The sequence below is a fragment of the Rana temporaria genome, chromosome 4 (assembly GCF_905171775.1).
Source record: "Rana temporaria chromosome 4, aRanTem1.1, whole genome shotgun sequence".
Taxonomy (NCBI): domain Eukaryota; kingdom Metazoa; phylum Chordata; class Amphibia; order Anura; family Ranidae; genus Rana; species Rana temporaria.
The window spans coordinates 170,261,670-170,280,749 of record NC_053492.1 but is presented as its reverse complement, the minus strand read 5'-3'; the positions used below and the strand labels follow the sequence as shown (position 1 = coordinate 170,280,749).

The 19,080-nt window shown below is 41.7% G+C and overlaps 1 protein-coding gene across 25 annotated transcripts in view; it reads left to right on the top strand.

Annotated features, from left to right (window-relative positions):
- TNIK (TRAF2 and NCK interacting kinase) overlaps nt 1–19,080 on the top strand; it is a 392,046-nt gene that overhangs the window by 144,736 nt on the left and 228,230 nt on the right. The gene's annotated exons all lie outside the window — the stretch shown is intronic.

Here is a 19,080-nt window from a genome sequence, read left to right as displayed (position 1 = left end):
AAGGCTGGTCAGGCTGAAGCCCCAGGCGCTAGCTCACTAATTGCACTGCTGGGCACTTTTTAAAATTTCCTGCCACTGCCGGTTTTACCATGGCAAACCTTAAGATTTAGGGACCAAGCACAGATGTCATCCACTAGGTGCTCTTTCCTGAAATTCATTTGGGAGGAAGCACTATTTTGTTGCTGCTCCTGAAACATTACTTGGATCTCCAGACAGTTTCCACTGCCTACCTACAGTGACTTGGGTCACTTCTGGCCATCTGAAGCCCTCATCAGCATGAGCTATCTGAGTTTGAGTATTTGAGGCTTACATCAATCTAGGCCTAGTTGAATTACCATACAGAGGACCGTACCACTGCCACGGATGACTTCTGGTGGTTCTGGGGGCATTTATCCTCAGAAGGAACTGACGCTTCTAATTCAGAACCTGGGATCCCAATTTCTTATAGATTTTTCATCATCAGAATCGTCTTCATCTTTGTTTGGTGAGGCCTTTCCCATGTCCCCAAGGCTCTCCATGTCCACTCTGGATTTCTTAGCTGTTTGTTATCAGCACTTTATTGCAGAGGCTCTAGGCAAGCTCCAGCTAAATGCTTCATGGTACTTGGGTACCCCTCAGTATCCCTGCTCTCCAGGGGGATCATCTGACCTATGACGTTGGCGGGACCAGTTTTTACTGCTCCCCTTCATAACCAGGATCTGATTCCTATGGAGGAACCTGATATTTCTCAAAGAGCTGGACCTCCTGGTTAACCCTAACCTTAACTAATGGTTGCAGGAAAGAAAATCGTATGGCCTGCCCAACTTTGGTGTCTGACTGCATCATCGTATTTAGATGCCCTGCACAACAGCTGTAACAGTAAAGGTGGTATTGCCATTTAGGGTTATTTTTCAGGGTTAGGAGTTATTGAGTTTTCGTGTTCGAGGTAAGTTTTAACGGTCTGTTGGGATATTGTCCATTCACACACACAGTGTGGCTCATCCCCGCCCTCCACTCTCTCCTCATTGGCTCAATTTTTTAGCTTCAAATAACTAAAAAAGCTTGCTAAAGGCAGAAATGCCTTTAGATTGTAAGCGCTCATGAACAGGGCCCTCTTAATCCTCTTGTCTAGCATTGCATTATAACTGCACTATCTCCCTTTATTTAGTAAAGCGCTGCTCAAACAGTAAATCCTGTGTAAATCGATGTAAATCCTGTATAATAATAATCTATTTGTAAACTAAGGCCCCTTTCACACTGAGGCGGGGTGGGAGGTGTGGTGGCGGGAAAGTGCTGCTATTTTTAGCAGCGCTTTACCGCTAATTTTGCAGCGCTATTCACTCGCTAATGGGCCGGTTTTACCCCCGCTAGCGGCTGCAGAGGCACATTGCCGTCAGTATAGCCGCGCTGTCCCATTGATTTCAATGGGCAAGAGTGTTAAAGTAGCAGTATACACACGACTCCTTCACTGCTCCAAAGATGCGGCTAGGAGGACTTTTTTTACTGTCCTGCTAGCGCACCGCTCCAGTGTGAAAGCCCTCGGAGCCACTCTGTGCACAACGAGCTGCAGGTAGTATAACATTATATAAAATTATCCTTTACAACCCCTTTAAAGGTTGAAAATACTTAAAGCAAAGTCCTGGGCTCAGCAAAGTCCAGTTAATAACCAAGATGGGCTTTCTTAACTCTTGTCTGATGTCCCTTGTTTCATAATAAAGGCGAGCACCCGTACTAGTAAGCCAGGAATGTGTATTCAGCTTTTTCTCTGCCAGCTCAACTATTTTCGACAGGCAAGTCTGATACTCTTAGCTAAGATGGATATCTGTATAAGATTTTAATTACGCAAGCCAAGAAACGTGTAGGTTTAATGATGGCTATTAAAACCATGTTTAAAAAAATTGCAAACCTCACGTTACCGACAAAGTGCCATATAGTTAAAGATACAGTATTCCCAGTTGTAACATATGGCTGTGAAAACTGGACCATGAGAAAGGCTGAACACCGAAGAATTGATGCTTTTAAAACTATGGTGTTGGAGAAGACTCTTGAAAGTCCCTTGGATGGCAAGAAGATCAAATCGGTCAATCCTGAAGGAAATCGGGCCTGAATATTCACCGGAAGGACAGATCCTGAAGCTGAAACGTAAATACTTTGGCCACCAGGAGATCGAAGCTTTGCAGTTCAGGGACCTCGACTGTGGAATGCTCTTCCAACCACCGCTCGATTGGAGCTGGACCACTATGGCCTTCAGGAGAAGGATTAAAACCCACCTCTTCTGAGGTCAAAGTGGTTTCACTCGCGGAATGGATACAGCGCCCAGAGGCGATTCAGTTTGCATGTGTTGCGCTATATAAGTTTCTCACTCACTCACCTGATGCGAAGAAAGAACTCATTGGAATAGATCCTGATGCTGGGAAACATGGAAGGAAAAAGGATGACAGAAAACAAGATGGATAGATGGCATCATCAAAACAATGAACATGAAAATAAGAAAGCTTGGGGAGGCAGTGGAGGACAGAAAAGCCTGGCGCGCCATGGTCAATGAGGTCACAAAGGTTAGGTACTGTTAAAGCGGAGTTGCAGTGTTTTTATGTTTTTTAAAAGTCGGCAGCAACAAAAAGTGTAGCTGCTGACTCTTAATAAACAGACACTTACCTGCTCCACGGTCCAGTGATGCGGCCGCCCAGAGCGTCGTTCCTCTCCCAGTAAGGATCAGCATCCCCCTCTGAGTAGGCAGATCTGCTGGACGGAGTACGTAAGAAGACCTAAGAAGAGGTTCTGCTGTGTCCTATCAAAGTACTGATAGACATCTTGGAATGCAACTAAAAGGTTGTTGTTCCTTGTAGAAAATGCATTCCTGTTGGAGTCATGTCCTGCAAGGGGTTACTGCTGCTACAAATTGTAATAGCTGACTTATGAATTACAGACAACATGGCTGTCAGTTCTATTCTAATCACAATACTGACTTCCCTCCACACTACTGTATGTCCCATAATGGTAAATCGGGCCAAGGTTCACTTCCACCCAAACAAACTCCAGAGTGCTAGATCCACCTATTCCTTGGCCCAGCCTACACCCACTGCATATATTCGACCTGTGTTTTTTTTTTTTTTTGTCTGAGTGTAAATACTCAAAGGTGCACAGGAGCTGGGGTTCACATGTCATTCCTCTGAATCCACCCCCCCCCCCCATGCACGCACACACAAACAAATGAATTGGAACATTTTTTGACGCTTTTTTAAAAAAGTAAAGTGCAATTTCGTGTGTTTTTTATTTTGCCAAATAAATCAAACTGTGGAAACAAACAACTTTCTGGTTGGACAGCGCTGGCATTAAATAAAACATCAGGCACAGCAGCCTGAATGTGATTCTTAATCTGATATTAATCTTTGAATGATAATGATAGGTACATACTAACATTTTACTGCCATTTAATAAATCTATGGCATTTATGGGTAAATGGGCATTTGTGTCAAAACAGGCAGGCATTATAAAGCAGCAGATTGCAGAAAAGCTTACAGAAGTAATTAGAAAATGGCACGGAACAGGACTAAGCTATAAATCTGTTGATCAAAAATACATGTTAATGCAGAGCCTAGTAAAGATCCTTCTTTTTTATGTGGACATATATACAAAAGCATACCATGCTATAGTTTAGCATGGTAAACATATGCCTAATAGTTTAGAATCAGCCATCATTCAGAAACATCAGTACAGAAAGCAGTTTTTGTTTTTCACAATGATTAAAAAAGGTTATATTATTTACTTTTTCTAAATCGTTCCAATCCCACAGTGTGCATTTGCATCAGATTGAATAAATCACAAAAATAAGTATTTGTCTTAAGTGGAGTACACACTAAGAAAATCGGGCGAATGGTCAGCCTGTTTTTTTTTCTCAATGTTTCACAGCAAGTCGGAACCGAGGATAAAAATTATGTACCAATATTCTTGTACGACAAAGGTTCTTTTAAAAATGTTTTGATCATGCAACGTCTTTCGTATCTGATATTTTTTGTATGAAAATCGTACAAAACCGGTACACATTAAACAAAAGTCATTCGTTCTGTTTTGGGGAAATTTTCATGTGTAAAGTCGGAATTAGATGTTGAACGTTGTATACACACTAAACGAAAATGGAACGATCGTACCTCATATGACATTTTTTTTTTTTACACTTTCTTTAATTCAACACAAAACAATATAACATGGCACAAGACATAAAGGCTCAAATATCGCAGTCCCACCAGTATATAAAAAAAACAATGCGTGTACTAAAAATCACATCCTGAATTGTGGACTCAACGGTCACTTTGGACAAAAATTGATTAAAAAATATAAAAATCCACAGATGCATGTGTATATGAAACCGTTCCAGTTCAATGTGAAAATAGTCCACATAATATGTTAATCTGGATGGTTAAAAGTGCAATAGTTGTCTGAAATGAACAGGTCATAAACAAGACAAAACTGTTTTCTTCTTCAAAAGAAACATCCAATTAACATATATAGAGTATTCCCATGTCTTAAAGCAGTAGTTCTCACCCCCGACAGGCCATGTTTTGCCGAGTGTACTCTAATAGAAGTAACATCAACATCATTGTGGTAGCTCCTTCTTTGGACTCTCCTCCTTAAAGAGACCTATTGCAAGAGACAAAATGCACAAAATAGAAAGCAACTACAAAAATATCATAACACTTGTTCAATGTAAGCAGGTGAAAGACAAACTATTGCCAAACATTTCCACCAAATGATTTGGACCAGTGCACAAAGCATGGTCCGTAAAGACAAGGATGAGTGAGTTTGGGGGAACTTGACTGGCCTGTTTCAACCCTATAAAAACACCTTTGTAATGAATTGGAGCAGAGAGTGGGAGCCAATCCAACATTAGTGCCTGACCTCACAAACATTCCCATAGACATACTCCTAAGCCTTGTGGATAGCCTTCTTAGAAGAGTTGAATCTGTTATAGCTGCAAAGGGTGGGCCAACCTAAAGTGGTTGTAAACCCTTACAGACCACTTTTACCTACAGTTAAGCCTAGATTAAGGCTTACCTGTAGGTACAAGAAATATCTCCTAAACCTACACGGTTTAAGAGATATCTGCAGAAAAGACTACACCGATGTCTACAGCACAGGCGCACTGAGCGTGCCGCTAGTGAAGGCGATCATGCCGACACTGCCGACTCATGCGCGGAAGTGAAGTCATTTCTACTCCGGCCAGTCACAGCGTCGGAGCAGCAATACCCGAAAGTCACTCCGGGTATCATGGCAGCGACGGAGCAGGTGAGCAAGGGGCTTCTATCTCAGGTAAGTAATTCATAAGGAGCTAGTATGCTATGCATACTAGCTCATTATGCCTTTCTCTTGCAGGGTGTTTTTTTTGTGAGGGTCTACTTCCTCTTTAATATTGAACCTTATGGATGTACATCGCTCTAAGGCAGTTTCTCTTACCCTGCTGCACTGTCTGTCTATTGAATCCTATGGACTAAGAATGGAATGCCATTAAAGTTCATGGTCATGTAAAATTCTTTTGGCAATATAGTGTCATTCAGACAGACAGGCAGGAGCAGATAGACTAACCTGTTTATCGGTAAAATAGTGAATGTCCAGTAGACTATTTAAGAATTCTTGAATAGGGTAAGTATGCACTGCAGATCTGAGCTGCAGTACTAAGTTACACCCAGCAGATTGCAAAGGCTAAAGGCTGCTCATTTCAATTGGACTTGGTAGTTTAAAATTTTATTTAACTGAATATGAATATTAAATACTATTCAGACAAGGATAAAAAACATAGTCAATTTCATAATATTTGTTTTAACCTGGCTTAAATTTGAAAAATCAAATATTTATAAAAAAAACAATATTAACCAATGATTATTAACCAGGGCTTTTTTTCAGGGGGAACTTGGGGGAACTCAGTTCCACCACCTCTGGCTCAGACCCTTTGGTGCCTGCTCACCACAATCACTTGTAAACACAGAAGTCTGGTTTCTGTGTTTACAAGTGACCGCTTTGCACTCTATATGTAACCCCCTGAATTATGCACTCTGTATGTAATGCAATCCTGGTATTTAATGCCCCTTTAAGACCCTTCTACTGTTTGTGAAATATGAACGGGGTCATGGTTGAGTTCCTGCACCTATTTTCTGAGAAAAAAAAGCTCTGATTATTAGAATTATTTTTCATCTGCATACCTAATTTCTGCATAGCTGCTCTCTTCAATAACTAATTATTAAACTTTGTACTGTAATTCACTTCTCAATCAATATGATATTGCTTTTAATGTATAAAAAAAGAGGGTGCTCTGTACATCATGAATATTTACAGAATATACCTTGACATTGGGCAATGCAGTGTATCAGGTCAAATGACCACTCCATTGCTCATCGTTTTTTGTGTTGATTTTATACTATCCGTACATTTGTCACTCAGTAGTACACAGGATTATTACATTAAACTGTTACACATTTGTACTGAAACTGTTAATTCAGCATTTGTTAATGGTGCAGTTGAGGCCTATTTATTTTCAAAATGGTAAATATTAATGAGTCATTATTATAAAAATAGAAAAAATTATCATCCATTTCTTGATCACAGACATGAATGAGATAAAAAAAAAAATGCAGCCCTAGCAAGAGGATTTCTGGAATCAATCAGCCTAAAAGCTGTATCAAGAACATATTAGCAAAAACAGTGGCCTCATCTGACATTGTCTCGTGTGATCCCTTCTGCGCGGTGATATGATTAATAGTACGTCAGTACTTCAGCATGATGGAATGATTTTATACTGTCAGGTATAATGCAATTCAATCTCACACTTGAGTGAGTTTAATCATAACTGAAGCCCTGATATAGGATTAATCTTTCATAAACTTATTTTATGTACAATTTTCAGGGAAACTTTGGAGTACTTTTGCATATTGCAGTTGTACTATGTTTCCGTGTGATTTTATAAATAGTTAACTACGGTAATTTCAGTAGAAAGTAAATATTAGTACAATTTGATTGAAAAAAGTTGTTAAAGTGGTACTTAAAAGGAAGATCTGGAAAAACCTTTTGCAACTAATAAAGTTAATTCATAACAACAGGTCAGTGGCATAATTGGGTATAAAAAGGAAATTTTAGAGAATCGGAGTTTCTCAGAAGTCAAGTGGCAGAGGTTTCCCAATCTATGAAATGCTGCATCTAAAAATTGTTGTGTAATTTCAGAATAATGTTCTTCAGTGTAAAATTGCAAAGACTTTATCTATATCATCATCTACAGTACATAATATCAAAAGATTCTGAGAATCTGGAGAAATATTTTGTGCACAAAGGAAAAGAAAGTTGAAATGCAATATTGGATCAGACAGCACTGCATTAAAACAGGCATGATTCTGTGATGACATCACTGCATGGGCTCATCCAAAAGTGCAATCATGCAAATAAGGAGCCATATCTGAACATGACCCAGAAATGCTGCTGTCTTCTCTGTACCAAAGCACATTTAAAATGGTCTGTTGCAAAGTGGAAAACTGCTCTATGGTCAGATGGATCAAAATTTAACTTTCTTTTTGGCAACCATGGACACCGTGTCCTCAGGACCAAAGAGGAGAGGGCATGTTATTAGTGCTCGGTTCAAAAGCCTGCATCTCTGATGGAATGGAGATGCATTAGTATGTATGGAATGGGCAACTGACATATCTGCAAAGGCCCCACCAAGATAAGAAATAAATATAAAATATATCAAGGTATTAGAGCAGCAGATGCTCCCATCCAGACGGTGCATTTTCAGGGAAGGCCTTGCATTTTTCAGCAGGACAATGCTAAATCACATACTGCAGCTATGAAAACAGCATGGCTTGATAGTAGAAGAGTCCAGGTGCTTAAGCCTGCCTGCGGTCCAGACTTTTCACCAATTGAAAATTATTGTCGCATCTCAAAACGAAAAATACAACAAAGACCCAGGACTTTTGAGCAGTTAGAATCTTATATCGGGCAAGAATGGGCCAACATTCCCATCCCAAAACTCCAGCAACTGGTCTCCTCAGTCTTCAGATGTTTACAGAGTGTTGTTAAAAGAAGCGGGGATGCTACACTGTGGTAAACATGGCCCTGTCCAAACTTTTTTGAGACGTATTGCTGTCATCAATTTCAAAATGACCCTATTATTTTCTTAAAATGGTAAATTTTCTCAGTTTAAACATTTGATATATTCTCTATTGTACATAAAATATGGGTTTATGAGATTATTGCAAATTATTGCATTCTGTTTATGTAGATTTTACACAGCATCCCAACTTTTTGGGATTTGGGGTTGTCCTACAATTAAATTGTATACTGATCTATAAAGCTTCAAGGACTGATACCAACCTCTTACCTTATGATAAACTGTGAACTAACGTGATCACATTTTTTTTTGGGGGGGGTGTTGTAAATTGCACAACATGGGAGATTGCTCTGCTAACATTGGATTGTTAGTACAGCGGCTCCGACCTGAGCTGTCAGTTTTTTTTTTTCCATTCAACCCAGCGGGTAATGGTGTGTACTAGGCTTTAGTGTGCTGGAAACATGCATGCTAATCTGTGATGTTACCACTTTCCAACTGCCAGTTGCTACAGCAGCCATCTATCTCATAGCCTACTGTTGGAATGTGTCTGATGGGAATATTGTTAGTTGTTAAAATAGCAAACACCAAATTTTACATCATATGTACTCACGTTTAACTTAAATGATTGACAGTTTATCAAATTTGATTGCTGTAGTATGCTGCACACAAGTACTTTTGGTGTCATTTTGCGGTTTGTGGAGCAGAAATGATGACAATGGCAATGACAATAACCATGACATTGAGAGAGTGGTGTTGCAGTTTTCCAAAAACTGGTGTGCTGTTTTATTTTTCATTTTTTACTTATTGATCTTTTCTACTACAGCAAATGTATTTTGGTGTCATACTTCACTCTTTAAAGCCAAACTTCATCCCCTCTAAGCAGCAGCTAGTATGAAAAAAGAAACGATGCAAAGCGCATTTTACTTATCAGAAGCTTTGGTCACATGACAACCATTTTTTCTTCTTCTGGTTACTTACTGGGTGTCCAACTCACTGTATGGTGTGGACACTCCAGTTGGTGGAGGTGACACTTCTAGTGGCTGAGTCCTCCCCCTCTCATAGGTTCCAGAGGCAGGAGAACTCACAGGGGTGGTCAGGGGACCAGAGCTCAAGAATATAAAAAATTGCCCCGTCCCCAGGTGGGGACCTGAATTGGCCTGTAGAGGTGACTGTGATTCATTACACTGCAGGAAGAGGTGTTTGAAATCAAGATAATTGATACGCAATGCACTACTTAAAAGTAATTTTCCCTGGAGTTGGGGCTTAACATATGAAATAGGAGAGATCTCTCAATGTGCACTGAAGAGATCATGTGCACATATATTGAACGAAAACTCTCATAAAGTTTCACTGTTAGAAAACATATGATCCTAACATCTTCTATGTACTAAACCAAGATCATAAACTATAGTATGTGATGTTTTTGGGGTTCTAAAATACATCCCATATAGCCATATACGTTTTTATATATATATATATATATATATATATATATATATATATATATATATATATATATATATATTATATATACAGTACAGACCAAAAGTTTGGACACACCTTCTCATTCAAAGAGTTTTCTTTATTTTCATGACTATGAGAATTGTAGATTCACACTGAAGGCATCAAAACGATGAATAAACACATGTGGAAATTATACATAACAAAAACGTGTGAAACAACTGAAAATATATTTTATATTCTAGGTTCTTCAAAGTAGCCACCTTTTGCTTTGATTACTGCTTGGCACACTCTTGGCATTCTCTTGATGAGCTTCAAGAGGTAGTCACCTGGCGCAGCACCCCATCACACTCCTTCTTGGTCAAATAGCCCTTACACAGCCTGGAGGTGTGTTTGGGGTCATTGTCCTGTTAAAAAATAAATGATGGTCCAACTAAACGCAAACCGGATGGAATAGCATGCCGCTGCAAGATGCTGTGGTAGCCATGCTGGTTCAGTATGCCTTCAATTTTGAATAAATCCCCAACAGTGTCACCAGCAAAGCACCCCCACACCATCACACCTCCTCCTCCATGCTTCACGGTGGGAACCAGGCATGTAGAGTCCATCTGTTCACCTTTTCTGCGTCGCACAAAGACATAGGGGTTGGAACCAAAGATCTCAAGTTTGGACTCATCAGACCAAAGCACAGATTTCCACTGGTCTAATGTCCATTCCTTGTGTTCTTTAGCCCAAACAAGTCTCTTCTGCTTGTTGCCTTTCTTTAGCAGTGGTTTCCTAGCAGATATTCTACCATGAAGGCCTGATTCACACAGTCTCCTCTTAACAGTTCTAGAGATGTGTCTGCTGCAAAAGGTGCCTACTTTGAAGAACCTAGAATATGAAATATATTTTCAGTTGTTTCACACTTTTTTGTTATGTATAATTCCACATGTGTTAATCCATAGTTTTGATGCCTTCAGTGTGAATCTACAATTTTCATAGTCCTGAAAATAAAGAAAACTCTTTGAATGAGAAGGTGTGTCCAAACTTTTGGTCTGTACTGTATATATATAATTATTTTTTTGGCAACAGAATACTGCAACCAGATAGACCCAACAGTATGAATAGGCTAGTGATCGAAAAACTTGGGCTGTCAAACTTTCTTAACCACTTACTGTAAGCCCCGGACCAAAATGCAGGTAAAGGACCAGGCCCCTTTTTGCGATTCGGGACTGCGTCACTTTAACTGACAATTGCGCGTTTGTGCGACGTGGCTCCCAAACAAAATTAGCGTCCTTTTTTTCCCACAAATAGAGCTTTCTTTTGGTATTTGATCACCTCTGCGTTTTTTTTTGTGCTATAAACAAAAATAGAGCGACAATTTTGAAAAAAAAAACAATATTTTTTACTTTTTGCTATAATAAATATCCCCCAAAAATATATAAAAAAAAATATTTTTTCCTCAGTTTGGGCCGATACGTATTCTTCTACATATTTTTGGTAAAAAAAATCTCAATAAGCGTTTATCGGTTGGTTTGCGCAAAATTTATAGCGTTTACAAAATAGGGGATAGTTTTATTGCATTTTTATTAATTATTTTATTTTTTACTACTAATGGCGGCGATCAGCGATTTTTTTTCATGACTGCGACATTATGGCGGACACTCCGCACAATTTTGACACATTTTTGGGACCATTGTCATTTTCACAGCAAAAAATGCATTTAAAATGCATTCTTTATTGTGGAAATGACAGTTGCAGTTTGGGAGTTAACCACAGGGGGCTCTGAAGGGGTTATGTTTCACCTAGTGTGTGTTTACAACTGTAGGGGGGTGTGGCTGTAGGAGTGACATCATCGATTGTGTCTCCCTATAAAGGGGATGACACGATCGATGCAGCCACCACAGTGAAGCACAGGGAAGCCGTGTTTACACGCGGCTGTCCTCGTACTTCAGTTCCGGGGACCGATCGCAGGACCCGCGGTCCCGGAGCTTCAGACCAGGTCGCGGGCGCGCGCCGGCGACCCACGGCTGGGTAGATATACAGGACATGCCGGTACGTCCATCTGCCAGCCGTGCCATTCTTCCGACGTATATTTACAGGCGGCGGCCCTTAAGTGGTTAAGCCTCGTACACACGTACGGGATTCCCAGCGGTAAAAAGTCAGCCGGGAATCCCGAGGGGAAAACCGAAAACCTGCTCGGTAAGTTTTTCCCCCTACACCGGGTTTCCCAACAGGAAAACTGCCATGAGAGCTTTGGTTTAGGTTGGCCATGTGTATGCTCCATTGCAGTGTTTCACATAGAAAAACTGCCTGGTAAAAAAACGCTGGGAATCCCGGCGGGGGAAAAAAAGCTGGCTCTCTTTTTTTTTTTTTTTTTTTTTTCTGCAGTTTTCCTGTCGGGAAAACTGCGGTGGAGCATACACTTACATGTCATAATCCTATGTTGCTCGCGGCCTATTGCAAATTTTTTGCCATTAGTGTTCTCATGCAAGCTTGGCATCACCTTCTTCCGGAAGCTATACGAATAAAATAGGAGTGCTTGTTTAGGCATATTTATATTATGCGATTAGTCAAGAATATTTATCTGGGTTTTTTTTTTTTTTTTGCTTTACAGTAACATTGTATTCCAAATTTATTGCTATAACAATATAACCCAAAGGGCAAAGACTCTCCTAGCAGAAAACATATTGAAACCCATTTGGTTTGTTAATTTATTTAGTTTAGCCTTAACGCGCTGGTAGTTTATCACTGGCAGTAGACAGACTGCAACTCCTTTTTCGTATCTGCATATGTTAAAAACAGTGATGGAGGTGGTTGAACTACACTTCCCATGATGTTATGCTGCAGTTGGGGGGGAGAGGTTGTCTCCTAGCGACTTGAAGTTTAATTTAACAATAGATAAGTGGTCCAGTGTGTGTGTGTGTGGCCACACAAATCAGTAAAAACTGTTCTGCATCAATTACTGGTAGGATGCCCACAGGCTGTTCACTGCAGAATAATGTGTTCTACTAGTTGTGCAGCCAAATATAGTTCTATGTGCTCTGCTCCTGAAATCGTGCTTCTACTTGTTAAATGCTGTTATGCAATTAAACAAATGCTGAGACTAAGGGGGGGAAATATGGCTGGATTATCTAGGCTGTTTATTAATGTTTTTTTTGTGTGTAGATTATAGTGAAGTTTGATTGTGTGATCATGTTATTGTTATTTTATAGAAGCATTGGGGTAAAGTCAAAGTGCCTGATATGTTTGTGCTGGCTTATTTGGCCTTGGAAAATAATTACGGATCAATAAAGCAATGACTGTGTTTTGTCATTGTGTTCTCAAATACCTACATGGAACAGACTCTACTTGAATTTTCTATTATTTGACAGGCAATGGAGTGGCTCTCTGATTCCTGGAATGATTTTAGCTGGTGAACCATGCTTTTTTGAACAGTTTTTCTGCTTTGTGATTAAATTAAGGGACCCTAATGGGCATTTTATTGATGGTGTGTAAAAGTGCAAGGTATGAAGAGCTGCATTTAGGCTTGCCTTCAACAACCTGCCTTACTCCAATGAAGTTTCATTTTTTTTGTGGTTTTTTGTTTGCATTAAAGGGGGGAATGTCATACCCGCAGAAATGCTTACTGTCCCAGAAAAGGGTACACTTGAAATGGAAGTAAAAGCTATGCTTAAATCCACTGCCAACACGTACTAACCCCCCACCCACCAATGCTATATAGTGCTGGTAAAAAAAAAAAAAAGATCTGCTGCTAGTCAGGTCACCTGATGCAGAAGTCCTGGCTCCACTGTTTCATGGACCGCTTGACAACAGGGCTGAATTCTAGGAGCCATGACATCACCCATTGGCTTCCATCGCACTTCCATTGACGGTGCTCCCTCTTCTCCCCAGCAGCAGCAGAAGTAGCTCCATTACACAGGAGAGTCCTAAACTTCTGTGTCACATGACCAGAGCAAATTGGAATAAGAAAACTTTTTTTTTTAATACCAGCACTATATAACATAGTTGGGTGGGTAGCAGTGGTTAAAGTACTATTGATCACCTAGAAGGGAATGGCGTTACTTTCTAAGTTCGACCGAAGTGGCAACCATGACTGCCCTCATAGATACAGTGCCGGAGGTAGCAAAACTACCTCGGAACAGGAAGTGTTATTTTCAGGTTTATCAGCTTAAAAAAATACACACACACGCACACACATTTTTTTGGGGATTGAGGGATGGTTACATACGCTTTAAAGCGTATCTTTAGGCAAAGCTGTTTTTATTCCCAATTTCCATAGCATAAGGGAGGATTATATTATCATAAGGTGACCAGATTTTTAAAAAGAAATCCGGGGACAATTTTTTACTTTTTTACTAGTAATGGCGGCAATCAGTGACTCTCTGCCCCCGCCTCACAGTCTGTCAAGTCTTACTATCCGGCCCCGGCTACTACTGGGTGGGGAGTGGAGGAAGATCACTCCACCAGGGAAGGCAAGGAGGTAGGTAGGTGGCTGGCTGGCTGGGACTTGAGCCAAGGCAGAAGAACATGCAAGCGGAGCTGAATGGGCATGCACCCGAAACTGAAGAAATTTTCCCTCCGCTCTGACCAGCACATGATCATCAGAAAGGGGCACAGATAATGGAAAAAAACACCCCCCCCCCCTAAGATAGTAGGAGCAGCAGAGTGGGGGTGTGTAATTTCGATTTTTTTATTTTGCACTTGCCGTTTTGAAATTGCCCCAGCCCCTGTTCAAATCCAATCTGGGGACAAAACCGAGGACAGTGTCCTCAATCCGGGGACTGTCCCCGGAAACCGGGGATGTCTGATCATCCTATATTATAAACCCTGTAAATTTTTGCCATCTGTGTCACATTGCAGAGATTTACCTTTACTTCCTGCCCCATAGTCAAAGCATGAAGTGAGAGAAAATCCCTGCAAATTAAGGGGATCCCTCGGGGCCCCTCAGGTCACCAGAACTAGTGTCCCCATTGGAAGATATCCCCTCTATTGCTCTTCAGGGAACAACCCAAATGTTTTTTTTTAATTTTACTTTCCTTTTTTAATGATAATGTTAACAGAACAAATAGAAAGGGTGAATCTCCCTAATGGGGGGGGGGGGGCGATGACAAAACAACAATAAAAACCAGACAGGTGTTCCAATTCATCTCCATATTTTAGTAACCATTTTAGTTATACTTTATTATGGCAGTACAAAATATATGGTCATGTTTACATTTTCATTAGTCTAGATCCTGAGATATTCAACATTTTTAAAAAAGGGCCTTTAGACTTTTTTTGTGGGGGGCTGGACTATTAACATTGTAAGTAAAAAATACCCCAGTGGCAGTAAACATTAGGCTTGGAGGTCAGTGGGAGTGGGGGGGAAAATACATCACCCCTGTGAGCCACATTTGGGTACTTAAAGGGGTTGTAAAGGTAAAAAATGTTTTCCCTAAATAGCTTCCTTTACCTTAGTGCAGTCCTCCTTCACTTACCTCATCTTTCGATTTTGCTTTTAAATGTCTTTATTTCTTCTGAGAAATCCTTGCTTTCTGTTCTTCTGTCTGTACCGCCACACAATAATGCAAGGCTTTCTCCCTGGTGTGGAGAAAGCCTCTTGAGGAGGTTGGGGGCGAGCAGGAGTGTCAGGACGCAAACTAGCACACAGCTCCTTTCTCTATCTGCAAAGTAGAGAGTGTCCTGACCCTAAGGGCGTATGTGATTAGCAACTGTCCAGATAGAGGGTCAGGGGTCCTACAGCCTCATAGGACAGTAGAATGAAAACTCCTCCTACAAGCTTTAACCAGACACTGTCACAAGACCGCTAATGCTGATGAAAAAGCTATTTAGCAGTTTATATTTACTAAAACTATTGCATTTCCATGTTCTGTGTACTGTGGGAGACCAGATCTAGTGAATGCAGGGTCCTGCAACACGTTAATAAATAGAGAACTGCAATTATGTGTATCTTTTTTATCTGCCTGGAGTAAGGCTTTAATATTCAGTTTATGTTTGGCCACACAGGACAAGACCTACAAAGCAAACCTTCTTTCAGTGTATTTAGCATGTACAGTCTGTCACAAATTTACAGTTCACTGAATCAGCAGAACAGATGGTTGAACTGTCAGAATCTGGATCGGTTCAATGTTCCATTTATGAATAAATACAGATGCATGGATTTTAGTGTACAGATTGAGTTTGCCTTGGTGGCTTTTCAATAGTTTATTTATTATTTATTGTCGCCAATCCATGAATTGCTTTGGGGTGCAAAAACTCTTATGCCGCGTACATATGAATGAATGAATGAATGAATGACTTGTATAGCGCAACGCATGCAAACTGAATTGCCTCTGGGCGCTTTTTCCAGACAGTATCTGTTTGGCTGGTGCGGTCATTTTTACCCCGTAGGATCATGACACGCTAGTGATATGATCGGTTTGTCTGATGAGAACTGTCTGATGGACCGTTTTCACCAGACCAAACCGAACGTGTGTGGGCCCCATCGGTTATTTATCCATCGGTTAAAAAAAAATGGAACTTGTTTTAAAATTATCTGATGGATACCTAACCGATAGAAAAAAAACGATCATCTGTAGGCACGTCCATCGGTTAAAAATCCACGCATGCTCAGACTAAATTAGGGGACGGGAGCGCACGTTCTGGTAAAACTTTAGTTCGTTATGGAGCTAGCACATTCATCACGCTGTAACAGACCGAAAAGCGCAAATTGTCTTTTACAAACACAAAATCAACTAAAGCAGCCCCAAGGGTGGCGCCATTGAATTTGAACTTCCCCTTTATAGTGCCGTCATACGTGGTTTACGTGACCGCGTTCTGACACGATCATTTTTTCTTTATCGTACATCACGGGACACAGAGCGGCATATTCATTACTATATGGGTTATATGGAGTACCTTCAGGTGTTGACACTGGCAATCTCAAACAGGAAATGCCCCTCCCTATATAACCCCCTCCCATAGGAGGAGTACCTCAGTTTTTACGCCAGTGTCTTAGGTGTTAGTCATGGTTTAGCTTGCCTCCGCATCCTTGGGATTAGGTGAGCTACCGGTTCTGTCCAAAAAAGCCTCAGCGCTAAAGTGGTCAGTAACCGGACCCCAAATCCTTGGGGTATAGCCCATAATGCTTTTCTTTTTAGAGAGCTGGACCCTGGGCCCAGAACTTAGAAACCTTTGGGTGCCTAATGTTTTCTGTTGCCAGGGTGCTATATGGGCCCAGGACAGTGGATCCTTCATAGGAACCCAGGGCCTGAAGGTCTAGACATCCCCACGGAGATGGGGGAAGATTGGGCCTCTTGCTTGGCAAAGTCCTGCGGCATGGAGCAGGTAAGTGAGGGGAAAACTTGCGGAACTTGGTTCTTAGCAGGTTTTTTTCTGGGGGGTCACAGGGGACATGCCTAAAGTTATGCACTGCATCTGGCAAACTAGTCACATATCATAAAGATAGGATGGCTCTATATGTATTATTCCCCATAAGATGTGACCTCCCTTGTAGTGTTGGAAAAGCATTGAGTGGGGCCTGTGTGATATAAAAATATATGTGTGTGTCAGAGAGCTGTGCTTACCTGCAAGCCTCCAGGCGATGCTCCATTCAGTCTTCCTCCTCAGAGCCTGCAAAGCAGGCAAAACGCTGACCTCCTCATGGTTCCAGGCTGCAGGCTGCAGTTTGCTGGAACAGAGAGGTCCCTTCCTCCCAAACCCCCCCCTGTCGGGAGGGGCATTTCCTGTTTGAGATTGCTGGGGGGGGAAGGGCGGGTCAGTGGCTTAAGGAAGGGGCGGCCCTTCCTTGTTTGTTCCATTCAATACTTTGGAACGGGGGAGGAAAGACCAGAGCGGCAGCACGGGGCGCCGAGGACACACAGTGGCCAGAAGGATATTGCAGTCTTCAGAAGACTGTTTTTTCAAGCCTAGAAATAGGCTGTTTTCTTTTCCACCTCATAGTTTTTCTTTGCAATACTACTCAGGGGGACAGAATGTTTTTTCTTTCCTGGATTTGAAAAAAAAAAAAAAAAAAAAAAAAAAAGGTCATCTAGGGGAGAGGAAGCATTTTTTATCCCCCAAACAGGTGTTTGGGCAATTAACTTTTATAGTTCCAAATACCAATAGGTAGCAGGTGTACCTTGGTATTGTACCATGGCATCCGGAGAGTCTAAGGTCTCGGACAAAGTTATGCCGCTGCTTTCCCCACAGGGAGCCTTGGGGCCATCGGGATCTGGGGCTGGAGCTGGCGCGGGTCAGTCCAACCCTAAGATGGTCACGGACGAGGTATTACTCACCTCTTTAAGAGAGATGGAGAAAAGAATGGGAAAAATGATAGCCACAGCTATGCGGGGCAGTAAACGGATTAGATCTCCGTCGCCCGAGCGCAGACCCTCAGAAGAGGAGGTCCTTTCCTCAGGGGAATTGGACGACCTCTTGGACAAGGACCAAGTAGGTTCAGGGATCGAAGATCCGGATACAGAGGAGTCTGGAGCAGTCTCCCAAGGGGAGAGCTGGTGGACTCAAGCCTTAACGGACTTGGTCCATAAATGCATTCAACTTGCCAGTACCAGATCTCCAGGTATCTACGGTTTCAGCTTTGGGCTCACTGAGGGCGCCTCAAAGCAATGCAGTATTTCCGATCCACCCTCTACTAGAGGGAGTTTTGTTCCAAGATTGGAACAAGCCAGAAAAATCTTCTTACCACCTAAAAGATTCTCTGCCCTATATCCTATGGAAGATAAATTTTCCAAGAAATGGGCTACTCCTGCAGTGGACGCAGCCATCTCATGTATTAACAAATCATTAACATGCCCTGTAGAAAACATACAGGTATTCAAGGATCCAGTTGATAAACGCTTGGAAGCACTACTTAAGAACTCCTTCACTACTGCAGGGGCAGTAGTACAGCCAGCTGTGGCTGCGATTGGGGTTGCTCAAGCATTATCGGATCAGGTTAAGCAGATGCTTAAACTTATTCCTGCCCAGCAGGCAGAAGAATTTTCGGATGTCCCTAAGGCCATATGTTTTACAGTAGACGCAATTAAGGATTCTATCCAGCAAGCGTCACGTTTATCGTTATCCCTTATCCATATGAGAAGACTCTTATGGTTAAAAAGCTGGGAGGCCGAGCCCCCATGCAAGAAGCTCCTGGTAGGGTTCCCCTTCCATGGAGGACGACTCTTCGGAGAAGACCTAGATAAATACATTCAAACCATTTCAAATGGCAAAAGTACTCTCTTGCCAACTAAGAGGAAGTTTCAGGGGCCTGCGTTTAAACGACAGTACTCCCCTGGGCAGGGGCCCTCTAATGCCAAACAGTATCGACGGCCTCCTGCGAAAGCAAACTTCGGCTTCAACAGCAAATCACAAGGACAGGCTGCTAAAGGCAGAAAGCAGTGGGTTCGCAAACCAGCAAACCCAGCCCCCAAGCCGACCTTATGAAGGGGCGCCCCCACCCACGAAGGTGGGGGGAAGGCTGCGACTCTTTTCAGAGGTTTGGGAAGCCAGCATTCCCGACGAGTGGGTACGGTCTTCCGTGGCCACGGGCTACAAATTAGATTTCCTAAGGTTTCCTCCTCTTCATT